Below are 12,278 nucleotides of genomic sequence, written 5' to 3' on the forward strand. Positions count from 1 at the left end.
GGTGCCCCGACATCCTAGTTTTATTACAGTTACATGATTAATCAGTTTGATCACGTAATACTAATTACAGAGAATATTTGATCAAAACTAAGTATTCAATTTAGTGATAGTAAAGACACGACACTGGATTGAACCATGCAACCTTAGACACCAGAGACAGATAGGTACAGCCATCCCCATCCACAACACCCAATCAAAACCGAAACTTCTTCTATCTAACAGCGCTCACTGTTGCCCCTAGTGGCCGGTTTCCACATAATCTCCCGACGTCCTCAGACCTCTCTAGATAGTCTGAATGGCCCTCTTTCCTAGGAAAAGCTCTAGTGTCCCTGTTATTGCCCACACTATGAAAATATCTACTCGTTCAGAGTCCTCTCTCTCTCTCTCTCTCTCTCTCCCTCCCTCCCTCCCTCCCTCCCTCCCTCTCTCTCTCTCTCTGAATCATACATTTTTGTTCTCTTCCCCTCGCTGGGAGGGAGGTAACAAATAAACCCCTTGCTGTTATGAGAAGCCTGAGACCACCGTCCCTCCAAGTGGGGGACAGTGCAGTTATACATACAACACACACAAACGCAACACACATACACAGGAATTTCAGAGTAAACACAGTAAAAAGCCGCACAGGGCTAACCGCAGACTAGGTCATCTCATTTCCCCTCTCTGAAAACGCTCACTCTCTCTCCTCCTCTCCTCGTCTGCTGTCAGTTTGTTTGAGGAACACATTCCCAAATTCCTGCCCTGACAAACACATACTGACAGCGCTCCTGTGAAACCACGGAAAAGGCAGCGTTCCGAACACACACACACACACACACACACACACACACACACACACACACACACACACACACACACAAACACACACACACACACACATACACAACCGTTCAAAAGTTTTGGGTCAAGTAGAAATGTACTTGATTTTAAAAGAAAAGCACATTTCTTGTCTATTAAAATGACATCAAATTGATCAGAAATACAGTGTAGACATTGTTAATGTTGTAAATGACTATTGTAGCTGTATACAACCGATTTGTAATGGAATATCTACATAGGCATACAGAGGACATTTATCAGCAACCATCACTCTTGTGCTCCAATGGCACGTTGTGTTCCATTAAAAATCTGCTGTTTTCAGCTACAATAGTCATTTACAACATTAACAATGTGTATACTGTATTTCTGATCAATTTGATGTTATTTTAATGGACCGAAAATGTGCTTTTCTTTAAAAAACAAGGACATTTCTAAGTGACCCAAAACTTCTGAACGGTAGTGTACGTACACACTAACAGAGCTTGATGAGGAATGTGTGAGAGAGAGATGGCCAAGTCACTTCAGGCTGGGCGAAATACACCCAACACAAATACTTTTTTACAGTATCACTCTCAGAGCAAAATGACGAAACAAGACCCATTACAAACATCTAAACACGGCAGAGGAACTGGAGAAAACTTGGCAATGAAGAGGCAGTACATGTCAGCCCATCTACTGTATTGACGAGATCATACAGAATAGTTTCAAAGGAATATCAGCCTGTTCTTTACATAATAGAAAAGGTACCAGAATCACTTGGTACATAAGAATGTTCAGAAACATATAGTACCAATAGTTATGAGAAGGCTCAGCTGGGCGGGTCAGTACCAGTTGAGTGCCAGCTCATACGACCATCTCCTCCACCACTCTGCGAGCTGATTGGTCCTTCTCATTCTGGACCAATGAGAGATAGCGCCTGGCCAGAGCCTGCTGCCCAGAGTCCTCTTGAACCATCAGCTCCCCATACAGATAAACACCCATGGCCTGGAGAAAACACACGCACACACACATGTACAGTATACATACAGGACATACAGAAACACACACACATGTACAGTATCCGTGCAGAACATACAGAAACACACACACATGTACAGTATACATGCATAACATACAGAAACACACACAACATGTACAGTATACATACAGAACATACAGAAACACACACACATGTACAGTATACATACAGAACATACAGAAACACACACAACATGTACAGTATACAAACAGAACATACAGAAACACACACACATGTACAGTATTCATACAGAACATACAGAAACACACACAACATGTTTTTGCACAAGGGTCAGCGTTACATGTTATGTAAGTGAGTGTGTGTGCGCGTGCGTGTGCGTGTGTGTGTGTGTGTGTGTGTGTGTGTTACCTAGTGGTGAATGAGGAAGTGCTCCACATCTCCATAACCCTGAGAGTATTTGTGTTTGACCAGCAGCTCACACCAGCAATGCCTCACCTGAAAGAAAAACAACAGGCATGCAGATACATGGAAGAGCTCATGAGGGTCGTAGTCTGACACGGAGAATCATTTACTAAGAACAATAAAATATATAACATTTTAGACCAACAATCTTTCTCTCTCTCTGTGTCGTCCGTCCGTCCGTGTGTGTGTGTGTGTGTGTGTGTGTCTGTAAGAAAAGGCCTGGCCTTTTTCCCAGAGGATCAATGGCAGCTCTGTTGCCACAGTCACCAGAGAGCTCAGAGACTGTCCCTGTCCCCGCCTCCCTCATCATCCCTCCTCATCCTCTCTATGTGTGACCCTGTGTGTGTGTGTGCAGCCAGGTCACTCCAGACCCAAGGCGATATTCAATGTTCATCCAGGTCCCCAACACGTCGGGAGATGCTTTCAAAACAGGCCACTAGGTGCAATGGTGAGCGATATTGTCATCAAGAAGGCTTGCTAGGGTGTTGTAGACGAAGATGGAGGATGGGCGTAAACTTCGGCTCCCAGTGTTCAGCTCCCCTGGACAAACGTCGAATACTGAAGTCAAACAGTGAGATCTTGTTTGTGCGTGCGTGTGCGTGTGTGTGTGTGTGTGTGTGTGTGTGTGTGTGTGTGTCTGTGTGTCTGTGTGTCTGTGTGTGTGTGTCTGTGCGTGCGTGCGTCTGTGTGTGTGTGTGTGTATGCGTGTGTGTGTCTGTGTGTGTGTGTGTGTGTGTGCGTGCGCGCGGATGTGTGCGTGCGTATGTCTGTGTGTGTGTCTGTGTCTGTGTGTGTGTGTGTGTGTGTGTGTGCGTGCGCGCGCATGTGTGCGTGCGTATGTCTGTGTGTGTGTCTGTGTCTGTGTGTGTGTGTGTGTGTGTGTGTGTGTGTGTGTGTGTGTGTGTGCGTGCGTGCGTGCGTGTGTGTGTGTGTGCGTGTGTGATGGGAGTGATCTGTGAGTTAAATGATGAGAGGGTATTTTTTTCTCTCCTAGATGATACATTCTCCTTGATGGAAGCAGCAATACTGAGGAGGATTATTTTCCTTCTCATGTCTTGATTGATGTTCCACACACGCCCACACAGATGTATGCACAGACAAACGAGTGCAAACACACGCACACGCTCACACACACACACACACACACACACACACGCTCACACACACTGTTTTCCCTTCCACCTGTGTTTGGGGGCGTGAGAAACAGTGAGAAACAGAGCTGGGCCACACTCCATTGATAGCAGTGTCTCTGAAAGCACCCTTTACCTCTGGAGCCTCGTAAATAAACATGAGCTTAATTAGGCCTCAGATGGCCTATCTCTCTCTTCACTCTCCTTCTTCTCTATCGCTTAACTCTTTTCCCTCTTCCCTCTGTCATTAACCCCTCTCCCTTCTTATTTCCTTCACTTTCGCTCTGTCTGTCAACATCCCGCCACCATTCATTCACTATCTTTCCGCTCTTCTTTATTTCCCAATTCTCTACCTTCTCTTTCCATTTCTATTTATCATTAGTTCTACAGTACACCTCAGAAACTTTATTAGCACACTAGCAACCAGGTGTAATGCTACATCACTTATAACAAGAGGCTATCTATCTTAGCAACCAGGAGTGATGCTACATTACTTATCCAAGATGGTGTAGCAGTCAGGCGTCTTTGTCTTCGTCTTGTCCTGTCCCGTGTATATATCTTTTCATGTCGTTTCTTCTTTGCATATATATATTTTTTTCAATTCTTAACCTCAACTTCAACATACTCTCCTGCAATCCGCCTCACCCAATGTGGTATGGATCTGCAATTATCTTTACTTTAGAACCGGAACCCCCAACAGAAGCTAGCCAGCTAACTAGCTACTAGCTAGTAGTCAGGCTAGCCACTGCTAGCGGTCATCAGCTAACCTTTAGCCCGGACATCTCCTGACAGTCTAGCTAGCTGCTATCCGAGTGGCTACTCCTGGCTAACGTCTCTGTCCCAAAAAAAGCACCAAATAGCCTGGAGCTAACCTATGCTAGGCCCATCTCCCAGCTATCTGAATAGGTCCATCAGCCACGGTCTACAATACCTATTTTGCCAATTGGCCTGGACCCCTTTTACAACCGATACGGAGCCCCGTTCATCACGACTGGACTACCGACGTAATCCGCCCAAGGGGGTTTTTCAACAGGCTCCTCCGTCGCGACGTCCCCTGAATGCCCATCTGCTAGCCTGCTAGCTGGGGCCCACTAGCTGTCTAGAGCATACCGGACTGTTAGCTGAAGAGGTCCATCAGCCAATTTCTTGGGCTACTATATATATATTTTGCTAATTGGGCTGGATCCTTTTACTACACGGAGCCCTGCTGATCCATCACGACTGGTCTGCCGACATTACTGCACGGGGGGGCTACAACAGACTTCATCCGTCACGACGTCCCTCTAAGGCTCTTCTGCTAGCCTGCTAGCCCCGGCTCACTAGCTGTCTGAATCGCCATGTCTGCAGCCTGCCTAGCTACTCACTGGACCCTATGATCACTCGGCTATGCATGCCTCTCCCTAATGTCAATATGCCTTGTTCATTGCTGTTTTGGTTAGTGATTATTGTCTTATTTCACTGCAGCCCTGCTCAATATGCCTTAGCTAATCATTTTGTTCCACCTCCCACACAGGTGACCTCTCCTGGTTTAAATGGTGTCTCTAGAGACGATACCTCTCTCATCATAGGTTTACCTACATTGTACTCTCATCCTACCATACCTTTGTCTGTACATTATGCCTTGAATCTATTCTACCATGCCCATAAACCTGCTCCTTTTACTCTCTGTTTTGAACTTACTAGATGACTAATTCTTATAGCCTTTAGCCGTACTCTTATCCTACTCCTCCCCTGTTCCTCTGGTGATGTAGAGGTTAATCCAGGCCCTGCAGTGCCTAGCTCCACTCCCATTCCTCATGCACTCTCATTTGCTGACTTCTGTAACCGTAAAAGCCTTGGTTTCTTGCATGTTAACATTAGAAGCCTCCTCCTAAAGTTTGTTTTATTTACTGCTTTAGCACACTCTGTAGCCGTGTCTGAATCCTGGCTTACGAATGCCACCAAAAACCCTGACATTTCCATCCCTAACTATAACTTTTCCGACAAGATAGAACTGCCAAAGAGGGCGGAGTTGCAATCTACTGCAGAGATAACCTGCAGAGTTCTGTCTTACTATCCAGGTCTGTGCCCAAACAATTTTAGCTTCTACTTTTAAAAATCCACCTTTCCAGAAACAAGTCCCTCACCATTGCCGCTTGCTACAGACCACCTTCTGCCAGCTGTGCCCTTTTTTAAATTTATTTTTCTCCCCAAGATGGCATAGCAGTTCAGACTTATTTTTGTCCTCGTCCTGTCGTGTCCCGTATATATATATATTTACAACTTTTTTTTTTCACATACATTTTTAATTTTCCAAAAACTCATCTTCAGAACACTCTCCTGCAATCCGCTTCACCAATTTATATTTATATAAAAAAGTATTATTTACCTCAGATCTGTGATCCTCCGAGAGGCTAGACAGAAATTAGCCAGAAGCTAGCCGGGAGCTAGCCAGAAGCTGGTCCAGAAGCTACTCTGAAGCTGGTTCAGGGGCTAGTTCAGAAGCTAGTTAGCTTATTTACTGGCTAATCGTTGGTACTCAGCTGACCACGGTTTGTGGTCATCGGCTGTCCTTTGGCTCGAGAATCTATCGCCAGTTTTGTACGGCGCGTTGCAGCGCAGCGCGGCTCGGAGCGGAACATATCGGACCAATTTTTCTCTCCATGTCCCTGGATTTCGGCCGCTGGCTCTGGACGTCCATGCCTGGATCTCGCAGCTAGCTAGCTGCTATCCGTGTGACTGTCGGCTTTCGTCGATTCCGGAGCTAGCATCAATTGTTCCGGAGCTAGCCAGCTGAGGAGTTCCATCAATCACTCCTGGGCTGCAGTCACCTATCCGGACCCATTTTGCTGCCTACGCGGAGCCCCACCGGGCCTTCACGGCTGGACTGCCGACGTCGTCTACCCGAGGGAGTTGTCCGGCTGGCTCCTCCGGCGCGACGTTGCCTGGGCGCCCATCTGCGGCCTGCTAGCCGTTGGCTATCTTATCGGCTGCTATCTGAATAGACAATCGGACAATTTTTATTTTATTTTATTTTACTTTTATTTATTTATTTATTTTTCTATAACTATATAACTATAACTATATCTATTGTTTTTATTTTTGTTGTTGTTGTGTGATTTGGATTGATCCCCTCTACCACACGGAAGCCCACTAATCTACTGACGGAATGCAGGAGTTGGCTAATAACAGACCTCCATCCTATGCTAGCTTGCTCCTATGCTAGCTTGCTACCGATTTGGCTGTCTGAATCGCCGTGACCCCCAAACGACCTCTCCACTCACTGGACTCTTTTGATCACTCGACTGAGCATGCCTCTCCTTAATGTCAATATGCCTTGTCCATTGCTGTTCTGGTTAGTGTTTATTGGCTTATTTCACTGTAGAGCCTCTAGTCCTGCTCATTATACCTTATCCAACCTATTAGTTCCACCACCCACACATGCAATGACATCTCCTGGTTTCAATGATGTTTCTAGAGACAATATCTCTCTCTTCATCACTCAATACCTAGGTTTACCTCCACTGTATTCACATCCTACCTTACCTTTGTCTGTACATTATACCTTGATGCTATTTTATCGACCCCAGAAACCTCCTTTTACTCTCTGTTCCAGACGATCTAAACGACCAATTCTTATTGCTTTTAGCCGCACCCTTATTCTACTCCTACTCTGTTCATCTGGCGATGTAGAGGTGAATCCAGGCCCTGCAGTGCCTAGCTCCACTCCTATTCCCCAGGCGCTCTCTTTTGACGACTTCTGTAACCGTAATAGCCTTGGTTTCATGCATGTTAACATTAGAAGCCTCCTCCCTAAGTTTGTTCTATTCACTGCTTTAGCACACTCTGCCAACCCGGATGTTCTAGCTGTGTCTGAATCCTGGCTTAGGAAGACCACCAAAAATTCAGACATTTTAATTCCAAACTACAACATTTTCAGACAAGATAGAACTGCCAAAGGGGGCGGTGTTGCAACCTACTGCAAAGATAGCCTGCAGAGTTCTGTCCTACTATCCAGGTCTGTACCCAAACAATTTGAACTTCTACTTTTAAAAATCCACCTCTCTAAAAACAAGTCTCTCACCGTTGCCGCCTGCTATAGACCACCCTCTGCCCCCAGCTGTGCTCTGGACACCATATGTGAACTGATTGCCCCCCATCTTTCTTCAGAGCTTGTGCTGCTAGGCGACCTAAACTGGAACATGCTTAACACCCCAGCCATCCTACAATCTAAACTTGATGCCCTCAACCTCACACAAATTATCAATGAACCTACCAGGTACCTCCCCAAAGCCTTAAACACGGGCACCCTCATAGATATCATCCTAACCAACTTGCCCTCTAAATACACCTCTGCTGTTTTCAACCAAGATCTCAGCGATCACTGCCTCATTGCCTGCATCCGTAATGGGTAAGCGGTCAAACGACCTCCACTCATCACTGTAAAACGCTCCCTGAAACACTTCAGCGAGCAGGCCTTTCTAATCGACCTGGCCGGGGTATCCTGGAAGGATATTGATCTCATCCCGTCAGTAGAGGATGCCTGGATATTTTTTTAAAATTCCTTCCTAACCATCTTAAATAAACATGCCCCATTCAAGAAATTTAGAACCAGGAACAGATATAGCCCTTGGTTCTCCCCAGACCTGACTGCCCTTAACCAACACAAAAACATCCTATGGCGTTCTGCATTAGCATCTAGCATTAGCCCCCGTGATATGCAGCTGTTCAGGGAAGCTAGAAACCATTATACACAGGCAGTTAGAAAAGCCAAGGCTAGCTTTTTCAAGCAGAAATTTGCTTCCTGCAACACTAACTCAAACAAGTTCTGGGACACTGTAAAGTCCATGGAGAATAAGAACACCTCCTCCCAGCTGCCCACTGCACTGAAGATAGGAAACACTGTCATCACTGATAAATCCACCATAATTGAGAATTTCAATAAGCATTTTTCTACGGCTGGCCATGCTTTCCACCTGGCTACTCCTACCCCTGTCAACAGCACTGCACCCCCCACAACAACTCGCCCAAGCCTTCCCCATTTCTCCTTCTCCCAAATCTGCTCAGCTGATGTTCTGAATGAGCTGCAAAATCTGGACCCCTACAAATCAGCCGGGCTAGACAATCTGGACCCTTTCTTTCTAAAATTATCTGCCAAAATTGTTGCCACCCATATTACTAGCCTGTTCAACCTCTCTTTTGTGTCGTCTGAGATTCCCAAACATTGGAAAGCAGCTGCGGTCATCCCCCTCTTCAAAGGGGGTGACACTCTTGACCCAAACTGCTACAGACCTATATCTATCCTACCATGCCTTTCTAAGGTCTTCGAAAGCCAAGTCAACAAACAGATTACCGACCATTTCGAATCTCACCATACCTTCTCTGCTATGCAATCTGGTTTCAGAGCTGGTCATGGGTGCACCTCACCTCAAGGTCCTAAATGATATCTTAACCGCCATCGATAAGAAACATTACTGTGCAGCCGTATTCATTGATCTGGCCAAGGCTTTCGACTCTGTCAATCACCACATCCTCATCGGCAGACTCGACAGCCTTGGTTTCTCAAATGATTGCCTCGCCTGGTTCACCAACTACTTCTCTGATAGAGTTCAGTGTGTCAAATCGGAGGGTCTGCTGTCCGGACCTCTGGCAGTCTCTATGGGGGTGCCACAGGGTTCAATTCTTGGACCGACTCTCTTCTCTGTATACATCAATGAGGTCGCTCTTGCTGCTGGTGAGTCTCTGATCCACCTCTACGCAGACAACACCATTCTGTATACTTCTGGCCCTTCTTTGGACACTGTGTTAACAACCCTCCAGGCAAGCTTCAATGCCATACAACTCTCCTTCCGTGGCCTCCAATTGCTCTTAAATACAAGTAAAACTAAATGCATGCTCTTCAACCGATCGCTACCTGTACCTACCCGCCTGTCCAACATTACTACTCTGGACGGCTCTGACTTAGAATACGTGGACAACTACAAATACTTAGGTGTCTGGTTAGACTGTAAACTCTCCTTCCAGACCCATATCAAACATCTCCAATCCAAAGTTAAATCTAGAATTGGCTTCCTATTTCGCAACAAAGCATCCTTCAATCATGCTGCCAAACATACCCTTGTAAAACTGACCATCCTACCAATCCTCGACTTTGGCGATGTCATTTACAAAATAGCCTCCAATACCTACTCAACAAATTGGATGCAGTCTATCACAGTGCAATCCGTTTTGTCACCAAAGCCCCATATACTACCCACCATTGCGACCTGTACGCTCTCGTTGGCTGGCCCTCGCTTCATACTCGTCGCCAAACCCACTGGCTCCATGTCATCTACAAGAACCTGCTAGGTAAAATCCCCCCTTATCTCAGCTCGCTGGTCACCATTGCATCTCCCACCTGCAGCACACGCTCCAGCAGGTATATCTCTCTAGTCACCCCCAAAACCAATTCTTTCTTTGGCCGCCTCTCCTTCCAGTTCTCTGCTGCCAATGACTGGAACGAACTACAAAAATCTCTGAAACTGGAAACACTTATCTCCCTCACTAGCTTTAAGCACCAACTGTCAGAGCAGCTCACAGATTACTGCACCTATACATAGTCCACCTATAATTTAGCCCAAACAACTACCTCTTTCCCTACTGTATTTCATTTATTTATTTATTTTGCTCCTTTGCACCCCATTATTTTTATTTCTACATTGCACATTCTCCCATTGCAAATCTACCATTCCAGTGTTTTACTTGCTATATTGTATTTACTTTGCCACCATGGCCTTTTTGCCTTTACCTCCCTTATCTCACCTCATTTGCTCACATCGTATATAGACTTGTTTATACTGTATTATTGACTATATGTTTGTTTTACTCCATGTGTAACTCTGTGTCGTTGTATGTGTCGAACTGCTTTGCTTTATCTTGGCCAGGTCGCAATTGTAAATGAGAACTTGTTCTCAACTTGCCTACCTGGTTAAATAAAGGTGAAATAAAAATAAAATAAAAAATAAATAGCAGCACCCACCCGTAGCACCCGATCCAGCAGGTATATTTCACTGGTCACCCCCAAAGTCAATTCTTCCTTTGGCCGCCTTTCCTTCCAGTTCACTGCTGCCATTGACTGGAACAAATTTCAAGAATCACTGAAGCTGGAGACTCATATCTCCCTCACTAACTTTAAGCATCAGCTGACAGAGCAGCTCACAGATCACGGCACATGTACAGAGCCCATCTGTAAATAGCCAATCCAACTACCTCATCCCCATACTGTTATTTATAAAAATAAAAATAAAATGTAAATGGTCCTTTGCACCCCAGTATCTCTACTTGCACATTCATCTTCTGCACATCTATCACTCCAGGGTTTAATTGCCAAATTGTAATTAATTTGCCACTATGGCCTATTTACTGCCTTACCTCCCTTATCATTTGCACATACTGTATATATACTTTTCTATTGTGTTATCGACTGTATGTTTGTTGATTCCCATGTGTAACTCTGTGTTGTTGATTGTGGCCAGTTCGCAGTTGTAAATGAGAACTTGTTCTCAACTAGCCTACCTGGTTAAATAAAGGTGAAATTAAAAATAACCAGGTGTAATGCCACATCAATTTGAAAAGGAAGCTATCTATCTTAGCAACCAGGCGTAATGCCACATCAATTTTAAAAGGAAGCTATCTATCTTAGCAACCAGGAGTAATGCCACATCAATTTTAAAAGGAAGCTATCTATTTTAGCAAGCAGGTGTAATACCACATCCCTTATAACAGGAGTCTATCTATCTTATCAACCAGGTGTAAAACCACATCCCTTATAACAGTAAGGGAATACCCCCTCCTGAAATTGACAAAAAGGAATGGAAACTTATTGGCACCGTACGAAACATATACACAATGTACAATACCACTCAAATGGACGTCATTTCATTCAAATCTTATTGCAAATGCCAAGTGTCACACAGCAAAATTCCAATAGATGGCGAGCGCGCTCCACGGTAAATGTTCATATTGCAAATGCACAGCAAGTCAAGTTTTGAACATGTGATTTTTTTTTCAAAAACATAGCACCCCCTTAAAAAAGTGCTTTCTGGACCGTCTTTCAAAAAGATTTCGATTTTTTTTGTTAATTATATATGTATAAGAACTGTATGAACATACTTTTGTCATATTTTATTGTCATATTTTTTTTAATTGTCTATAAGGCATATGTTTTGTCCATTTGCAATATGATTTCATAGGAAGTCAAAAGTAAAAGTCAAAAGTCAGTGAACCATAGCCAAATGCCATAAGAAATGTCCAAATGCAAAATGAAAGTATTGAAAGTGCCAAATCAGGATGTTATGTCCATTTGCCATGTACACGCCATAGGACGTCGGATTCCAAACCCAAAAGTCAGTGAACCATGTCCAAATGGCATTTATACTGCACAAATGATATATAGCACTATGTTAAGCCATGAATCAACCTAGATGGTCTATTTGTCATGTATGATGAGGGAGAAGTGGGACTCTGTTGTTTTTAAAGATTTGTTTTTAAACGTCCAAAATGACCAGGGGCGCTGCCTATTGGATGGACACGGGTGGGGTATGCTCCCTACCCAAACGTAGACCCCTTGCACCCCCCTAAAGGCATAAAAAATAATTTTTCAAATGTGCTCCTGGTAACCCATTCCAATCACCAGGTGCACGGCTGTGGGCATTTACCATCACAAATTTGACATGCTCAAAAATAATGCAGAAATGCAAAATTGACTGGCCCGATGAACTCGGGATGGCCAGGCAGTGATAGTGGTTCCTCTCCATTGCTCGTTGTGTGGATTTCATCATGTCCATTTGGTAATGTTTTTTCACTGTTGAATCTTATTGCAAATGTACTGTCCATTTGCAATATGTTTCAATAGGCATTTTCCATCACGAATT

At 44.5% G+C, this 12,278-nt stretch overlaps 1 long non-coding RNA gene across 1 annotated transcript in view; it reads right to left on the reverse strand.

Moving 5' to 3' along the window:
- Nucleotides 1-1,479: 1,479 nt before the first annotated feature.
- LOC110536294 overlaps nt 1,480-12,278 on the reverse strand; it is a 57,789-nt gene continuing 46,990 nt past the window's right edge. Inside the window, exons 4-5 of the long non-coding RNA XR_002475398.2 lie at nt 2,204-2,290; nt 1,480-1,800 (exon numbers count right to left, since the gene is read on the reverse strand). This is a non-coding gene — a long non-coding RNA (uncharacterized LOC110536294). The remainder of the gene's footprint in view (nt 1,801-2,203; nt 2,291-12,278) is intronic.

This window comes from Oncorhynchus mykiss, chromosome 11 (genome assembly GCF_013265735.2).
Source record: "Oncorhynchus mykiss isolate Arlee chromosome 11, USDA_OmykA_1.1, whole genome shotgun sequence".
Classification (NCBI taxonomy): domain Eukaryota; kingdom Metazoa; phylum Chordata; class Actinopteri; order Salmoniformes; family Salmonidae; genus Oncorhynchus; species Oncorhynchus mykiss.